The 18,601-nt window shown below is 47.5% G+C and overlaps 1 pseudogene; it reads right to left on the bottom strand.

The window, feature by feature from the left end:
- The window catches only part of LOC123115126 (DNA (cytosine-5)-methyltransferase 1A-like), a 133,276-nt pseudogene that overhangs the window by 32,058 nt on the left and 82,617 nt on the right, over positions 1-18,601 (bottom strand).

The following is an 18,601-nucleotide window of genomic DNA, read 5'->3' as shown; positions in this document are numbered from 1 at the left end:
ACGGATGTTGATAAAACCTTGATGATTGTGGAAATGCTCAAGTTCTTGAGAGCACGCACAAGCGCTACGTGTTATCATCGGCACTAACTGGGATTCCTCTCAGTTTCCTCGGCAATGCTATGACCTTTCAAACAGTGGATTCACTCTCTATTGTTGGGTTCTTCCCCAGTTACCAGAATCATTCCCAGCATTTGCATTTTGTTCCCAGCTTGCACCGCCAATGTGCCATTCTACCATGGGTCCCTTCCATTTCCGGTGGTAAGCAAATTCATTCATTACGTTGTCTTCAACAAGGTAATCCACATCATCCAAGTCCGAGTATGCCATTCTACCGACCCCCGCCAATCGATCGTTGTGAATTGCCTTGGGCTGGTATGAAGAGTTTCAATGATCTCTGAATCAAAGGTAATTCTTTTTGCCACTTAAGGGGATATATCTACGAGTCACCATCCCTAAGATGCCTCGTTGTGGTATCATGGCAACTCAACTCCTCGCTACGTTGACAATCAACTACCACCTTCTTAAGCGTGAAATTGTTGTCCACCTAGTGAACCTTCGTCATCTGCTTCACTCCATTCCTATGGATGTGTGCTTCGTCTCTCAGCTCGAGAGATGTTGCTATGTCTCATTCCGTGGGTTAATCCTGAGTTGTTCGACCTTCGAGAAGAACAATTCTTTTAGGGTCTTTCCTTTCCTCTCGTTGTCATGATAGTTGGAGTTCTCAAGGCAAGACTTCGAGACAATGATGGTGAACGAATCAACGTTCAATTGAAGTGCAACCTGGATCGTGAAAATTGTGCTAGTTGGCGTTCCCCCTTCACCTTACCCTACGCTTGAATCTCGGAACGAGATTTTTGTTTAGTGGGGGTGAGTTGTCACAGCCCTAGAATTTGTTTGTCATTAGTTGCATTAAGGCATTCATGCATCATGTTTAAAGTTCATGAAACTTGAACTGGGGATGACAAACCCTAGCACTAAATAAAATGCAATTAGGACCAAAATAAAAATATTTTCAATAAACCCAGAATGCCCTTTAGGAAAGTTCATTATTTTGTTAAAGGTGAAAACCCCTGCCAACAATGATGCACATATTTCTAGGCCATTCTGGATTTTTGAATTAAATCCTATTGTATTGACCTTGGGCATTTAAATACTATAAATAATTTAAATGTTCAAATAAATGTTGGAAATTGTTAAGGGTCACTGAAATAATTCAGAAAGCACCCATAATTGTTTCCAGGATTTTATAAAATGATTTGATATTTTAAATCAAATCAAAACAAACTACAGAAAATAGAAAACAGAATTAAATAGAAAAAAAAGGAGAGAGAAGCCCAGCCACTTACCTGGCACCCACTCACCTGGCCCAGCTCCTCCAGCGGCCCAGCCCGCCACCGCTACCCCCCCTGTCGCCTTCCTCCTCTGCCAGGAGGACGGGCACGCGCGCGGCCACGCGCCCCGGCCACCTCCTCCCTGCTTGGCTGCCTCCTCCTCCTCTGGACGCCTCCCCCGAGCGCCACGCACCTCCCTGTCTCTCTCCCTCACTCTCCCGCGCTCTCACCCCCTTCCCTGGATCTCTCCCTCTCTCACCCGAGAGTCGCCACCGACGTCGCTCGCAACCACCGCGGCCACAGCCACTTCCTCGCTCCCTCTCTGCATACCCGAGCTCAGCCCGGACCCCAAGCCCCTCTACGTCGACCCACCGAAGCCCGGATGCCCCAAGACGATGCCGCGGCGCTTCTTCCCCGACCACGGCCGCCGGATGCCGCCGTCCGATTCATCCTCTCCGTCATCTCCCCGAGCACGCCGACCTGCTCTTCGAACTCACTATGAGCTCCTACGCCTCCCCTCTCTCTTCTCCGCCTCGATTGCGCCCTGTAGCCTCGATCCCACTGGAGCCGGAGCTTGCTTGCCGCCGGCCATGTCGCCGCCGTAGCCACCGTTGCCTAGAGCTGCAACCGAGCACGCGGTCGTGCTCAGTGCAACCCCAGGAGGTCGTAACACCCCTCTTTGCCTCCTGTCGTGCTCCCTAACCCCGAAACCCAGTTCACCCGAACGCCGGCACCGCCGCGAGCTCCATTCCGGTGAACCCCGGCCACCCCCGCACCTCCCATTGGTCCCCCTAGATGCGCACGGGCACGGGCTACCTCCTGGTGCCCTTGGCGCGTCGATCCGTCATCTCTGGCGCAACTCCGGCGAGCCACCGCTGCTCTGGGTCGTCGCCGTCGTCCAACCGCCGGCGAATCCGACGTGGCCGGTCATTAGGGCCTAACCACCCCCGCTAACCCAGGCCTAGGGCCACTGACCGGTGGGCCCTACCGTTTAATTAACCCGGCTAACAATTTAGTTAAGTTAATTAAACTCTGTTAAATCACTGTGTAGCTGACATGTGGGTCCCGAACATCAGGTTTGACCCGGACTAGCCCCTGTTGACCTGCTGACGTCAGGCTGACGCATTAATGAATTACTGGAAATTATTAATATTCAGAAAATTCCAGAAAATGCCTAAAACTTCTAAAAATCATAGAAATTCAACCGTAACTCCAAATTAAATAATTTATATATGAAAAATTATCAGAAAAATTCAAGGAATCCATTTGTACCATTTTCATGCATGTTAGAACAACTTATAGCTGCTGTATAGCACAAATCAATTAAATGGCATTTGAATAATCACATATGGAGTTTGAATTTGAATCTTGTATTCAAACCAACCCCATTTAACTTGTTGCTAGATGCATTAGCCCAAAACACATTCATTTTGCCATGTCATGATCATGCATCATATTGTGCATTGCATTGATTGTGTTCCCTTCTGTGTTGCCGGTATTTGTCCCCTCTCGATAGACGTGATACCGATGATGTGATCGTTGACACTGATGAAGACTCAATGCTATCTTCAGAAGTGCCAGGCAAGCAAAACCCCCTTGTTCATTCCGATAAAATCCCACTCTCTCGCTCCTGCTCTCTTTTAATTCATTAGGACAACACCGATTCATCTGTTACTTGCTGTGGTAGCTGAACCCCTTTATCCTTTGCATGACCTGTCATTGCCACAGTAAATCGATGAAACCCACTAGCATGAGTAGGAGTTGTTTGAGCCCTGTTGTGCCTACTCATTCATGCTTGTTTGTCATGCCTGCTACTGCTTAGAGTTGAGTCAGGTCTGATTCATCGGGGATGAATCAGAGGTGTGTGAACATGTCCTACTGTGTGTGAGCTAAGTGTGTGAATATGATTTGGTAAAGGTAGCGATGAGAGGCCATGTAGGAGTACATGGTGGGTTGTCTTATTGCAGCCGTCCTCTGGAACTGAGTTCTGTGTTTGTGATCCATGACCAGCTACTACCACACATTGGAATGCTTAAGTGCCCCTCTCGACTTATTAATCAACTTGATCTCTGTCCAGGAGTTGCAACTAGTTTCTGGTGTTTGTAGGTAGTGTTAGTAGTCTACCAAGTGGCACCCGGTACAGGTGGGCATGGGACAGACTAGGCACAGTGGCACGGTGTACCAAGTGGCACCCGGATGGTGGGCTTGGGAACCCTGCTCACATCGTTTGGGGCCGTGAGCGACACCCCGGCCGGATCTCCTTGCGGATGGAACCCGAATAGGCGATAAACCTGGACTAGAGACTTGTTCGGTTAGTCAGGTCGTGGCCGACTCCCTCGCCCGGCTTCCGCTTGAAGGTTGCCGAGGTACATGACGTGTACAGGGCGATAAGTGGCGAAAGCGTGTGTGAAGAAGTACACCCCTGCAGGGTTATCACTATCTATTCGAATAGCCGGATTCCTCGGATATGGAAACATGGACCCCTTGCATAGTTCATAGACAAGTGTAAGTGGATACTCTAAAATACGCAAGATAAGCGTGAGTGCTATGGATGGCGTTCTCGTAGGGAGACGGGAGCGGATCCATAGTGGTGTATTGATATGGTGAATATGTGGATTCGTGTGCGCCACCTCAAAAGAGTTACTTGCAGTCGTAGTTCAGGACAGCCACCGAGTCAAAGCTGGCTTGCTGCAGTCAAACTCCACCATCCCCTTTGTTGATAATGATGCATATGTAGATAGATCTGATGTAAGTCTTGCTGGGTACATTTGTACTCACGTTTGCCTATTTTATGTTTTTTGCAAAGAGACTTCAGTCTCGCTAGTAGTACCGCGTGGACTTCGACGTTTAGCTTGTTACCTCAGCTACGATCTTGTGCCCTCGGCAGGATCTGGTAGATAGTCAGGCTTCTCAGCCTTTTTCATTTATAGATGTCTGTACTCAGACATGATAGCTTCCGCTTGTGCTTTGATTTGTATGCTCTGAGTGTTGGGTCATGAGACCCATGTTTGTAATATCTCGCTCCTCGGAGCCTATTGAATAAATACTTGAGTCGTAGAGTCATGTTGTGATGCCATGTTGTGTTTGCACATATCGAGCATATTGTGTGTATGTTATTGAAATGCTTGGTATGTGTGGGATCTGGCTATCTAGTTGTTTATCCTTAGTAGCCTCTCTTACCGGGAAATGTCTCCTAGTGTTTCCACTGAGCCATGGTAGCTTGCTACTGCTCCGGAACACTTAGGCTGGCCGGCATGTGTCCTTCTTCGTTCCTGTGTCTGTCCCTTCGGGGAAATGTCACGCGATGAATACCGGAGTCCTGTTAGCCCGCTACAGCCCGGTTCACCGGAGTCCTGCTAGCCCAGTGCTACAGCCTGGATTCACTCGCTGATGACCGACACGTTCGATGCTGGGTCATGGATGCCTGTCCCTGTAAGTTTGTGCCACTTTGGGTTTACGACTAGCCATGTCAGCCCGGGCTCCTTACCATATGGATGCTAGCGACACTATCATATACATGTGCCAAAAGGCGCAAACGGTCCCGGGCAAAGGTAAGGCGACACCCGTGGGAATACCGTGCGTGAGGCCGCAAAGTGATATGAGGTGTTACATGCTAGATCGATGTGGCATTGAGTCGGGGTCCTGACATCTGTGTTCCAATCCTCATCATCCATATTGGCGCCATAACGTTCCTTTAGGTAAGAATGATATTTAATGCATGTGTTCATCTCTATTTTCCGACTGCCATGAGAAAATAATGCTATTTTTTACTAGTAGACTAGTACTCCCTCACTGACAAAACCAATTCTGAAATAGAAGGCCAATCATGTACTTGGTTTCACCAACTGGTGAGGAGAAAGAGAAATAGAGCATGAAGAGGAAGAAGAAGAAGAAGAATAAACAATGCCAGGGCAATCTTGTTGAAGCCAGAGGCCTCAGTCGAGGCCATTCAAGGGCTCCGGCAACGACTACCTTACATGTGAGATGATCCTCCAGGGAGCCCTTCCACTTCTGCTATCTCACTTAATTAATTAGGAGTACTTATGTACCACTAATTTATTGCTGCCTAATTTTCCTGTCGGAGTTAAACAAATCTTTAGTAGGACCCTATGCTGAATCATGTACATGTGTATGTTTGTCTATGGAGGTGAATCATGTGGTGGAGCATGGAGGGAATATTATTAGTGTCATGACATAATAGTGCTATTGTTTTGCATGTCAATTTATTGCCATTAGTTCAATGAGGCAATGTTTTGTGTATTGTCCATCATGAATTTGATGCTACTATTTGAGTAATATGCTAATGTCTTCCTATCCTTTCTATCTAAGATAATGAAGGTTTCACCTTGTTCCTACTTGTGCAAACAGGGATCATGTTGTGCCAATCATACATTTTAGTGGAACTACACAAGACAATACAATGAACTGTATCCCAACCAGTGCCTTAACTCTGTTGGAAGTTCTTTATAATCTTTCGATATAATCTCAGCACTGGTAAACAAGAGTGATTTCAACCATACATTTGAAGTGCATAAAAATATATAGTATTGGGTGACTCCAGTGAGTGCTTTATCATCACTTATGGGACTACATGAATAAGCTTTTTTTCTCAGGTTGGTACGTGCCTAAGGCCTTCATCCATATTAGTTTGTTGTCATCTCTATTTGTATCATGCTACTGTCATGAGAAAATCCTTTATCTTTGCACGTTAAAGTTTTGCAACCTATGATAAATGGCAATGGTTTGAGTGTTGAGCTAATTGGCACTGATTAAATAAACTAATACCTCTCTTTAAGCAAGACTACTATGTTGCTAACTTTACCCATTAAGATAATGAGGGTGCTTCTATTTGTTAGTGTATGTTTCATCAACTAGTCCCACTATTACAGTAATCTCACTCTCCCAATATATGTGCCAACAGGGATGCTCGATTTTGGTGGAACTACACAAAAACTTTGGGAGCTTCATTGCCTCAACAGCTTCCGTCCTTTCATGTCAGTCGCTAATCTCGGCTTGCTTTCTTCCTTCGCTGTCAGTCGCTTCACTTATCTCGGCTTCCAGTCAAAGGAAATAGTAACTGATATGCTACTTCACACAGGTTGGTACTAGTCTTTATCCTGATTATTGTGCTTCTCATGTATTGGTAATTTGGTATTGTGCTACTGTTTGCCGATTTTATAAAGGAGTAACTTGGAGCCTGAACTCGCAGGTAAATCATTGCATTCGGTGATTGCAGTAGAACTACACAAAATAATCAGATGGACAGTTACTTATGTTGCTGCCATGTACTCCAAAGTTCACTCAGACAAGCATCGATGTTGACAAGAAGTGCCCACATTCATTCGAGTATCAACCGGTGTCAACCAGTTGTCAAACTCCCAAGTATTAGGAGAGTAAACGCCAAAAATATTGCTTGGCACATAGCCCAGAAGAACACAGTCCAATCTTTGGTCCCAACTTGTGCCTTTTGGTTATCGGAGATATGGTAGCGAACTGTATGGCATGGTGTCTAAAGATTCTAGACAAGTTGGTTGACGCGTATATTCATCTGGCACTTAATTAGCCTGGACGCCAAGGATGCTCCATTTCAGTTGAACTGCACAAAAAATTTGGGTGGTTCATTTTCTCAACCGCCTCCTTTCTCATCTGCAATGTAGAATTTTGGCGAACTATAGGACCAAGATGAGCCAGTAAACTAGTTGGATGAAAGTAATAGCCAAGTTGCTCAAACCTCGCTCGGCATGAGGCCACTGTTTGAGGATAAACCTACAAGCAAAGTTCAGATTGTCTGTGCTGCCTCTTATGTACTCGAAAGTTTACTCGTACAAGAACTATGTTTAGCAAGAAGTACCTCTGACTGAACAGCATTTACCTGTCCGTACCATAGGTAATTAAAGTTCGTCCATGGATCATATTGGCTGTGATCTCAATCATTTGGATGCATAAACATACTGAACATGTGTATATCTGAATCTTTTTGTGAATTATGTATGAATATTGTCGTGTGATCTATCAATCACTTGGATGCATAGATATGCTGAGCTTGTATATATATGAATCTTTTGAGTTGTTGATAGTGAATGTTGGCTATGAATATGAACGTGTCCTATGAACCTGAGTTTGGTATGAATGTTTACCTTTTTTGTTGTATTTGTGTGTGAACTTGTTAGTATGCTTACTGTGGGGTATGTGATGTGTGGGTGTCAACGGCACACCTTCTTCCCGAGAAGAATTGCACCTGCTTTGTTAGGGTAGCAACGGCGCATCATCTCTATTTAATCTTTTTATTACTGTGTCTTCCCCTCTCCCCCGCTCAACCCCTGTCATAATGTTTTCGGCCTCAAAACAAACATAGTACTGCGTTGTTTTTGGGGATTGATGGAAAATCAGGTGCTAGTTTCTGTAGGTTGGCCCGCCCAGCAAATGGGCTGTTGGTGCACCACGATGGACTGGGAGGCTAAAAATACAAGTTGTATGGTGCAAAGGAAAGTAAAAAATGCTATCGAGAGCCATCCACTGAAGAAAAAAATTGCTCCTGATGTGCTTCTTCAGTCGTGCCGCCGGCCCCCTCTTTAATCCAGTTCGCTCGGGGATCTGGTATCATTTTTTTCTAGAGGGCGAACAAGTATCAGCTAGACCTAGGTTTTGTATTTTAACATGCGTAGCCCACGACATACAGAGACAGTGATTTCAACTTATTTTTTGAGGTCCATACCGGCCTATGGGCTTTTTCTTAAAGATCGGCAGCCCAATGTATTTTTTAATAAAAGCAGGTCTATGTTCTATTTATCTATATATAAGAATAATAATGCTGTGTCCAATTTATGTTTTCCCTTCTAACCCCATTATATATATTTATATTATTACTATTATTGTATATTTTATAGAGACTTATATATAGATTATAAAAACATCGCACGTGTTATTAACTTATAAAAGTAAATGTTTAACAGAACATGGCAAGGAAAATCCTGGTTGTTTTTGACTCACATGCAAGGAAAATCCTAGTGATTGCGTACAAAAGCTTGTGAAGATTTTAAGGACCAATTTAATAATAACACGCTCATTTTTATTTTGAGCAATAAGTCGCTAATTTTTAATTTTTTTATATAATGTGCCTCTCCGTTTTATTCTTTGATATTAATTGTTCCTTCTAACATAACATTATATATATAATGAGCCCAGCTAATTCATGTATTTCAAGGAAGTGCAAATGGGCTGGGATTTCTTAGAAAATATAAATGGTCCTGATTGACGCGAAATTATTTGTTCACCCAGCCCAGCAAATGGACTGTACATTCTAGAAAACATGGGTTAAATATATGCCACATTTTTGCAGGCTGACATGTGGGCCAATAGGTCGAAGCCTACGCAGGAGGTTGTCAGCTTGGTCAACAAATGATTGTGACATCCACAACCATTGGATTTATATCCAATGGACGACATGCACATTCAATCTCTCGTCTTCTTCCTCCAGCGTCGCCGGGACCGCCTGGTCCGGCCTCCGGCGGCTAGCGGCTGTGCTTAGAATTCATCGCTGCGAAGCGCTACCCCACCGCCAGCCAGGCTATCCCTCCCTCGACACCTCCTGTTATTCTCCATCGACTGCAGCCCCACGCTGCAACGGAACCACTTACAACCCTTCTCCTCCTCTCAATCTGCGACTCCACTGCCGCGTCTTCCCATCTCCGAGTCGTTCCTGTCCGGGGACTCGCCGTCGTTCACCGCCTCACTGCGCTCAGTGTGGCATGATCAACAAACGAGAGACATCGTAAGAGGACTGTACGTAGAGACCCTGACGGTTGGGACCCATGAGGTCCATGGTCGCACGCAAGGAAAGTTCCTCCTTATTAAGCTGAAAAAAATGTTTCCTCCACCTAACAGCTGGGACCCACATGCTGTATCTTCGCATGGAAGGAAGTGCCTCCTTGTTTTGCAAAAAAAATATTCATCCCGTTGACAGCTGGGACCCGTCAGATTTGGTGACTGACTTGTGGGCCTGCTAAGCGGACGTGTATGCAGGGCTTTCTCAACTTAATCATCAAATGATTCTAGCAGCTGGACCGTTGGATGTTATTCCAACAATCGTGCTCCTTCTTCAACCTCCATTCTTGCTCCTGTCTCCCGTGGGCGACACCACGGCTGTGCTGCCGCGCACCTGAACCAGTCAACTTTTCAACTCCTCTCCATCTGCGACTCCACTTTCCCGTCTTCCCCATCTCCGGTTCATTCCAGTCTGGGGCCTCACTGTTGTCCACCGGCCTTGGTGCGCTCGACACGGTGTGGTCAACGTGGTCAACAACCAAGAGTCATCGGAAGATGACTGTACGTGAGAGGCTGACAGTGGGGACGCACCACGCACATGGACGCATGCATGCAACGGAACATGGCGTGGTCAACATGGTCAAGGAATGACTTCCATCGGAAGTGTACTGTACATGGAGAGGCTGACAACTGGGTCCACAGCCGCAGCAAGGAAGTGCCTCCTTATTACATGGAAAATCATGATTCCTCCACCTCACAGCATGGACCCACTAGATGGCCACCATATTTTGCGAAAAAACGTTTCCTCCTGACTGCTGGGACCCACCTGACAGGCCACCGTATTTCATGATAAAGCGTTCCCCCCGCTGTCAGCTCAGACCCACCGGAAGTGCCTCCTTATTAAGCAGAAAAAAATGAATACTCCCCCTGCTAGCTGGGACCCACCTTTGTGGGAGGCTGACTTGTGGGCCCACTAAGTTGATGGGGACGGAGGGCTTTGTCAACTTAATCAATATGAACGATTCTAGCTCCAGTAACCGTACGATGTCCATCCAACGGCCGTACTACTTCTTCAACCTCTGGTCTTCTTGCTCCAGCCGCCCAAAGCAGCGCCAGTCGTGCCACGTGCTCCTGCCTCCCGTGGTCGGCTGCGATGCCGCAAAGGCCTCACCGCCCCCTACTACTCCCGTCGCTGGCCAGGCCATCCCTCTACTCACCCACACCCCCTGTTATTCTGCGGTGACGACAGCCTCACACCATAGCCGAACGAGTGCACCCTCATACTCCTCTATGCGTGGGCATCCACTGACGCGTCTTCCCCAGCTCCGCTTCATCCCCTTCCTTCCTAGGCATCACCATCGTCCATCGCCCTGGTGCTCTCATCGCGGCGTGGTCAACGTGGTCAAGGAACGACTTCCATCGGAAGAGTACTGTACCTGGAGAGGCTGACAGCTGGGTCCACGGCGGCCGCAAGGAAGTGCCTCCTTATTATGCGCAAAATAATGATTCCTCCACCTGACAGAATGGACCCACTGGACGGGCCACCATATTTTGCGAAAAAAAACATTTCCCCCTGACTGCTGGGACCCACCTGACGGGCCACCGTATTTCGTAAAAAAACGTTCCCCCCGCTGTTGGCTCGGACCCACCGGAAGTGCCTCTTTATTAAGAAGAAAAAAATGAATACTCCCCCTGCTAGCTGGGACCCACCTTTGTGGGAGGCTGACTTGTGGGCCCACTAAGTTGACAGGGACGGAGGGCTTTCTCAACTTAGTCAATATGAACGATTCTAGCTCCACTGACCGTACGATGTCCATCCAACGGCCGTACTGCTTCTTCAAACCTCTGGTATTCTTGCTCCAGTCGCCCAAAGCAGCGCCGGTCGTGTCGCGTGCTCCTGCCTCCCGTGGCTGGCTGTGATGCCGCGGAGGCCTCACCGCCCCCTACTACTCCCGTCGCTGGCCAGGCCATCCCTCTACTCACCCACACCCCTTGTTATTCTGCGGTGATGGCAGCCTCACACCGTAGCCGAACGAGTGAACCCTCATACTCCTCTACGTGTGGGCATCCACTACCGCGTCTTCCCCGGCTCCACGTCGTCCCCTTCCTTCCTAGGCATCACCATCGTCCACCGCCCTGGTGCTCTCATCACGACGTGGTCAACATGGTCAAGGAACGACTTCCATCGTAAGAGTACTGTACCTGGAGAGGCTGGCAGCTGGGTCCACGGCAGCCGCAAGGAAGTGCCTCCTTATTACATGCAAAATAATTATTCCTCCACCTGACAGCAGGGACCCACCGGACGGGCCACCTTATTTCACAAAAAAAACGTTTCCCCCTGACTCCTAGGACCCACCAGCTACATCTTCGCATGCAAGGAAGTGCGTCTGGAAAAAAAAGATTCGCCCCCCTGACTGCTGGGACCCACCAGCTACATCTTCGCATGCAAGTAAGTGCGTCCGGGCAAAAAATAAAAAAAAACGATTCGCCCCCAGGACTGTTGGGAGCCACCATCTACATCTTCGCACGCAAGGAAGTGCCTGACAATCAGGACCTACCTGGTCAAAGCGTATGTAGCATTGTCATTCTGGTCACGAATCTGTATGTACATATTGGTCAATGTAGAGGCGTGCACGTGTCTTAGTAGAGGTACGCACATGTCATAGTAGAGGCGCGCACGTAGCATGTACACGTATGTACAGCGGCCAGTGTGCATGAAAGAAAATATGGCCATGTACGTACATACGAGCGGGGTCTCGAATGCCTACTCGCGCATATATACGTACGGCTAGGGCTCGTGTACATGGATGGGTCAGAATGGAGAAACAACGTCGTCGTCGTGCTCATGGGGAGCCAACTGGCTGAGTCGGAACAGAATGCATTGTCGTGTTCATCGGGAGGGCTTGGACGGAACAGGAGATGGAAACGAGGCCTGGCGTATCGCAGAACGGAGGAAACGGCCTTGTATTCGACCGGCCATGTTCGAAACGGGATCATGTTCATCGGGAGGGGTCTGGCGTACTGCAAAACGGAGGAAACGGATTTGTGTTGGACCTCCTACGGTTGAAACGGGGTCCTGATGATCGGGTGGGGTGTGGCGTACCGCAAAACAGACGAAACAGACGTGTGTTAGAGCGCTATGGTCGAAACTGGGGTCCTGTTCATCTGGAGGGGTGTGGCGTACCACAAAACGGGACTCCACGGGATACTGTTCATCTCCACCATCGACCTCCTCCAGCCTCCACGGGCTACTGTTCATCCACCGTCGACCTCCTCCAGCCTCCACCTGCGACTGTTCATCCACGGGCTCCTGTTCATCCAGCCTCCACCGCGCGCTACTCCACCGGCTACTGTTCAACCACCCCTCCACTGTCTACTGTTCATCCAGCCCTTCACGGGGTCCTCTTCATCCAGCCCCAACCGGCTCGATCGATCGGGGGTCCTGCTCATCCAGAGGCAACGCCATGGGGTCCTGTTCATCCACCCCCCTGCAACGCTCAATATAATTCCAAACCCCCCTGCAACACTCACTGTTCATCTAGAGGCAGCATCGTTCGGCTTAAGTTAGCAGCAGTAGCGAAGGAATTGTTCGACCGCTCGGGTTCAGTAACGCGTACCCTGTAGTGCAATCGCTCGGGTTCAGTTAGGCGATGCCTCGCTTGGGTTCAGTTAGAGCCCAACGCCTCACACACACACACACACGCGTAAGTGTACAAGAGACACGTGCATCGCTCGGCCCCCGAACACCCACCATAACTGGGAACTCCCCGAAATTTTCCTCGCCCTCGCTTCTGCCACAGTTTTTTCCGTCATGGACGGTCCAAAGAATGTCATGTAGCTGCGTCTCCGGCCCGCCCAGGAAAAAAAACATTTTCTGTCATGATTTTTTGTCATATAAGTAGGAGCCCACCACATCTATGATGATACCGGGTTTTGTCACAATTATCGTCATAGAAGTGTCATAAGTATGATATAATTTTTTTTCGTTTGGCCCAAAATGTCATGGATGTGTCTTTTTTTTGTAGTGTTAACCTTCTCATCTAAAATTTTTGCTGCTCCTGCACAAGCCTCGGAAGTAGATACACAGTCATCAACATAGCCAAACTTATCCATTATCGCCCTGAAGATGAGAATAGTTAGAAATAAGTAATGAGTTTAGCACATCCAAAGGGGGAAATGGGTTTTGCATACTTTAGAATCACATTGCAGTTCTCCACAAACACTGCTGCTTCAGGATGATTTTGAAGAAATGATTGCCCAGCTGGCTCTTCATATTCGATTGCCCATTTTGTACGTGAATGATCATAAGTTATGTGGTGGCCAAGGTGCTCTGTCTATGGAAATGCACAATCCTCTTATGAAGAACATGCAAATTGAAAACACATTACCAGCTAGGTGCAGCCCTTCATACAAACTTCCACAGCCAGTAAAAATATCAAGGGTTGCAAGACAGTTCTCTGGTGTTTCATCCTTGTGTTTATCCTAACCGGCTTGCTCATCATCACAAATCTTCGTCCCTTTATTCTTTCTCGAAGCAGGCGCCTTCCTTGCCAAGGTGAACTTAACATTGGTCGGTATGTGGTTCATAGACAAGGCAAACTCAATCAACTATATGAAGAAGTTTGTCAACAAGATGAGATGAACACCCCCGCAAAAAATATAAAAAAAGATGATATGAACACAAAATTAAATTTGGCAATATCATTCTGACCTGCTCGAGAGCTCCAGTGCCAGGATCATATAAATGTTCACAGTAAAAGGCATGCTCAACTACTACTGGAAGATTTGAATTTGGAAGGTCATCCTTTGTTGTAACCTCACATGTTCCCTCTATCATCCCAACAGGCACACTAACTATATCTTCATTGTAGTACACCTGGATCAAACAACAAAGAAACTAGATTAAAGTCCAAGTGTAAAAACCATAAAGTTAGGTGGAATCATAGGCACAATATGAAGGTAATGATGCACATAAAAAATGTGGTAAACATAAGGCAGAGTGCCAAACCTCTCTGATATCTGAAGTGTAAGCTTTATCCGATGAAATATCATCACGCATGTATAGCCTTCTTACACTGACTTTTGTTGATTTCAGATTAGCTTTATGAGACCCAGAAGCACCATTAACACTCTACAAATGACATACCACATAGGACTTCAGGCCCACATTTCTTCCAGCCCGGTAGGTCCCACGGCCCTCGACTCGATGAAAAAACTTGGGCTTGATATACATGAAGTCATGAACATTGTATGTGACATTTTTGAGGACAGAGCTGGTCTTTGACAGTATTTTGAATTCATCACTAACCGCTACTCGCTCCTCACAGGAACTACAAGTGCCAGTTCCATGACACATTTTCTCATAAGAGAGGGAGAAAAAGGCACCTTTCTCAGCACATTATATGCTTTTGCAGATATACTCCGCCGGCAAACCTTTCTTCTTCCTATCCTCTGCATTGGCCTTCTCCACCCTAATAGCTTCCAACTGGTCTTTTTTGCACTTGTGACCCTAGGGAATGAGCTGGAAGTTGACAGTAACTGATTCTTTCATGTCACCTACATTGAACTGTAAACAGTCATTGGTAAAGAACACCTCTCTTTCATTTGCGGCGTTGCCGAGGATAGTGTGCGAACCATTTTGCAGAAATCTTCGATGAATCATTTGTGTGCCATCACGTGTCTCATACATATACTCAACAAAACACATAATGGCTTCTCCTGAATCACCTTCCAATGTGACTGCGCCACCAACAGCGATACTTAGATCTCCAACTCTAACACTTCTATATAGACCTTCTCCAGCAGGTGTTTTTCCAACCATTTAACCTTCCCATTTTATCTCTTTACAAACATCTAATGATGTCACTCTAGACCTTGTTGGTGGCAAGGTGCTCGAAACATGTTCCTCGCCAACTTCAACCTCACCTTCAGCATCATCTTCTTGATTTTCTTCCTGTTCCTCCTCAAATACCTTTTTCTCATCATTCTCACATGTTGGGGAATGCAGTATTTCATAAAATTCCTACGATCATGCTCGATCTATCTAGGAGATGCACAGCAACGATAGGGGAGAGTGTGTCTACGTACCCTCGTAGGATGAACACTACTAGGAAAAGGCCTACTAGTGGCGCACTAGTTTTGCCTACTAATGGCGCACTAATGGTGCGCCACTAGTACCACGCCACTAGTATTTTTTACTAATGGCGCACCACTGGTGCGCCATTAGTATCTGGTATACTAATGGCGCACCACGCCGTGCGCCATTAGTATAGACCAACATGCGCCATTAGTATGCCTCTCAGGGGGGCATATTTACCCATGTGCTTTGGCATACTAATGGCGCACTTTGGGGTGATGCGCCTTTAGTATCCTTTCTACAGTGTGCCATTAGAGTGCTGAGTGGTGCGCCATTAGTATGAATATTAGGGATTTTTTGTTCTTTTCTGATATTTGCGCATGTTACAAAATATATTATTGGACAGAATATAGACAGCACTACACAGCAATAGCAGATTCATCGAATACAATAGAAGATTAGACTCCGAATACAATTCATCATATTAGTCTCTGAATTCAAAAGACTGAACAAAGATAGAACATTACAAGTCTCGAGACCGCGAGTAGCGAGTTTGTCTTCACATTACAAGTCGATATCGATCATCTAAACTACCATCACATAGAAGAGAGCTGCGGTCATCACGATGAGCATTATCGCGATGAAACTGGTCTTCATCCGGTTCCTCCAACGCTCCCTCCTCTCTCCCGCTAGATAGCACGCTTATCTAGATTCCGCCTCCGCCCTAGTGGTGTACCCTTTGTAACTGTTACCGCTGAAACGGTGAACCTGTCTCCAACACTCCTCCCAGTTGTCGTAGACTCCAGGAACCTTACCCTTGTACACGACATACGACGGCATCTCTATGCACTAGCCAAACAACAGACAATACATAAGCAATATATAAGTATGCAACAAAAGGATCAGAAGAGAAAAGCAAGACATTAATAGCACGATTCATGGTCCTACTAATAAATAGTATCGATTACATCTAAGTTGAATGACTATCCGAACCAAAGAGACATACAAGTTTATTAAAGTTTAATTACAACATGAGCTAATCGATGTTTCAGAACTACAAATAGCATCACTACTTTCGACTCGACTCATGGGACCGGAGCATGGATGAAGCCACCGTCTTTCGTGATGGTCATGAAGTCACGGGCGTTGTCAGCCTGCATTTGTAGCGTTGTGTCTATCCCACAGTTGGACGGTTGATCTCTGAGGTAGTACTGCCCCGAGGTACGAAGGACATCTGGATGGATGATTTCTGCAAACTCCGACTGGATGCGAAAGAATTCTTGTCGGAGGTCCGCGTCTTGGATTGCCGCCAAGCTTGCGGCCCAATCATTGAGCTTATTTGGTAGCAGAAGGTGATTATGGTCCCGTACGATCGCCCGCATGTGATGGAGGGCGTAGTAGGCATCCTTCTGACCGCCAGGCGGCTGCTTGACGTAGGGGAATGTCGTATTGTGGGTGAACACGTGCCTGTCGTACCTACGAACTGGCCTCTTAAAGGTGCCTCCAGATGTGGCGTAGCCGGGGAGAGCATCATCAAGAACTTTCTCGATATTTGTGTAGTTTATCTTGGAGTCACGGTCCGAGTCGAAATACGTGGCCATGGAATATTTCGGGCTTAAGAGGATGAGTATGCAATGTGTGTCACTGCACAGAACACGGAATGTTAGAAAAAAAAAGAACGATCGAAATCTAAGAAATCATATGTTACGGGGCGGTGAGGGGACGACTTACTTGGGAAAGTAAGGCACGAGGAAGTTATCCTTATCTGGGTTTGCCAGAATGACGCCTTCGAGGTCTGAACTCACGACTTGCCAGTCCCCAGCGCTGCCCCTGATCTGGGCACGCATGTAGAAGGGGTCGACTATCACGATGTACATGGTCTTGTCTCGAATGATCCGCATCTCCATACTCAGCGAAAACAGCCGAACGAAGGTGTAGTGCAGCGGATGAAGGTTAAACATAGCAAAGATGCCATCCACAAAGCCCTTGCCCTTTGGCACCTTGGCCACAAAAACCTGGTATGCCACATCATTCTGGGAGAGACGCCGCTTCTCCAAAGAAAGAACACTGTCATGCAGACTCCGCATAGCACCGGTTGCAGCATTGAGCATATTTGTTGGTAGCATCGCCCTACCCGCCACATGCGCCCTCCTCGAGATATCCTTAGGTGAAGGTGGCCCGTCCTGAGCACGGATCGTACTCGGTGCTGGCTGGCTCGCACCGGCGCCCTCGGTAGTCTTTCATTTCTGTCCCTTCTTCTTGATCTATTGTAATGGGATCAAGTTCTTCTCACAAACCGCCTTCTTGAGCGTGTTGGGGCTGATAATATTTCGCACCTTGGCTATCTGAGGCTCGGTGAAGGCGGCAGCTGGAGGCGTCTCGTGAGAACTGAACGCCAGACGATGCCTGTTGCAATTAGGTTTCTCCGTGGTACCAGCTAGATCGCGGTCGTCTTGATTGGGTTCTTGAGAAGGAGGCCCGCAGAACTCGTCACCGTACCCATGTTCGGCAAAGTACTTATCGATGTTGGCAAATGTACCGTCGTCATTGTCGTCGTCGTCCCGATCCTGTGCCATATGCATGTCCAAATCCTGTGCCATAGGGATGTCCGGCATGTCTGGTAGTGTTGCGGCGTTCTTGCCATGTCTTGGCGCCGGCACGACTAGCGGTCTTGTCTATGGGGTGGTGTCCCCCGCCCCCAAACAAATCTGGCTCTTCGGCCAAAGCAGGGGCCAGCTTACGCAGGCGCTGAGGGTCATCTCATCATCTTCGTCGGCCCCAGCGGGTCGAATCGGAGGTAACAACTCGACGCAGCCTTTAAGCACCCGAACCAGTTCAACCCTATACACTGTGGGTGGCATTGGATTACCATGGAACATGGGGTTGCCCGGTTGAACGATTCTACCCTTGGTGACATCGACCAACTCGCCGCCCATGAAGTGCAGGAGAGTGCAAGGAATGTCAGCGGCGCCCTACAAAAACATGTAGGCGTCAGGGATGCCCAGTCAAATGCATGGAGATGACGTCATCTGCCGAGAGGCTTAGTTACCGTGATGCCGTCGAGCTCGGCTAATGTTGGGGCACCGCCAACGACGGGCGTGCAACTGACGGAGGGGCCGCTTGCTGGCGAGGTGCCGGCTGATACGTCTCCAACGTATCTGTAATTTTTTATTGCTCCATGCTACTTTATCTACTGTTTTGGACTATATTGGGCTTCATTTTCCTCTTCTATATTATTTTTGGGACTAACCTATTAACCGGAGGCCCAGCCCAGAATTGCTGTTTTTTTGCCTATTTCAGTGTTTCAAAGAAACAGAATATTAAACGGAGTCCAAACGGAATGAAACCTTCGGGAACGTGATTTTCTCACCGAACGTGATCCAGGAGACTTGGACCCTGCTCCAAGGAACAACCGAGGCGGTCACGAGGG

The sequence above is a fragment of the Triticum aestivum genome, chromosome 5B, assembly GCF_018294505.1.
Source record: "Triticum aestivum cultivar Chinese Spring chromosome 5B, IWGSC CS RefSeq v2.1, whole genome shotgun sequence".
In the NCBI taxonomy this organism is placed as follows: domain Eukaryota; kingdom Viridiplantae; phylum Streptophyta; class Magnoliopsida; order Poales; family Poaceae; genus Triticum; species Triticum aestivum.
This window is presented reverse-complemented; position numbering and strand designations above follow the sequence as displayed.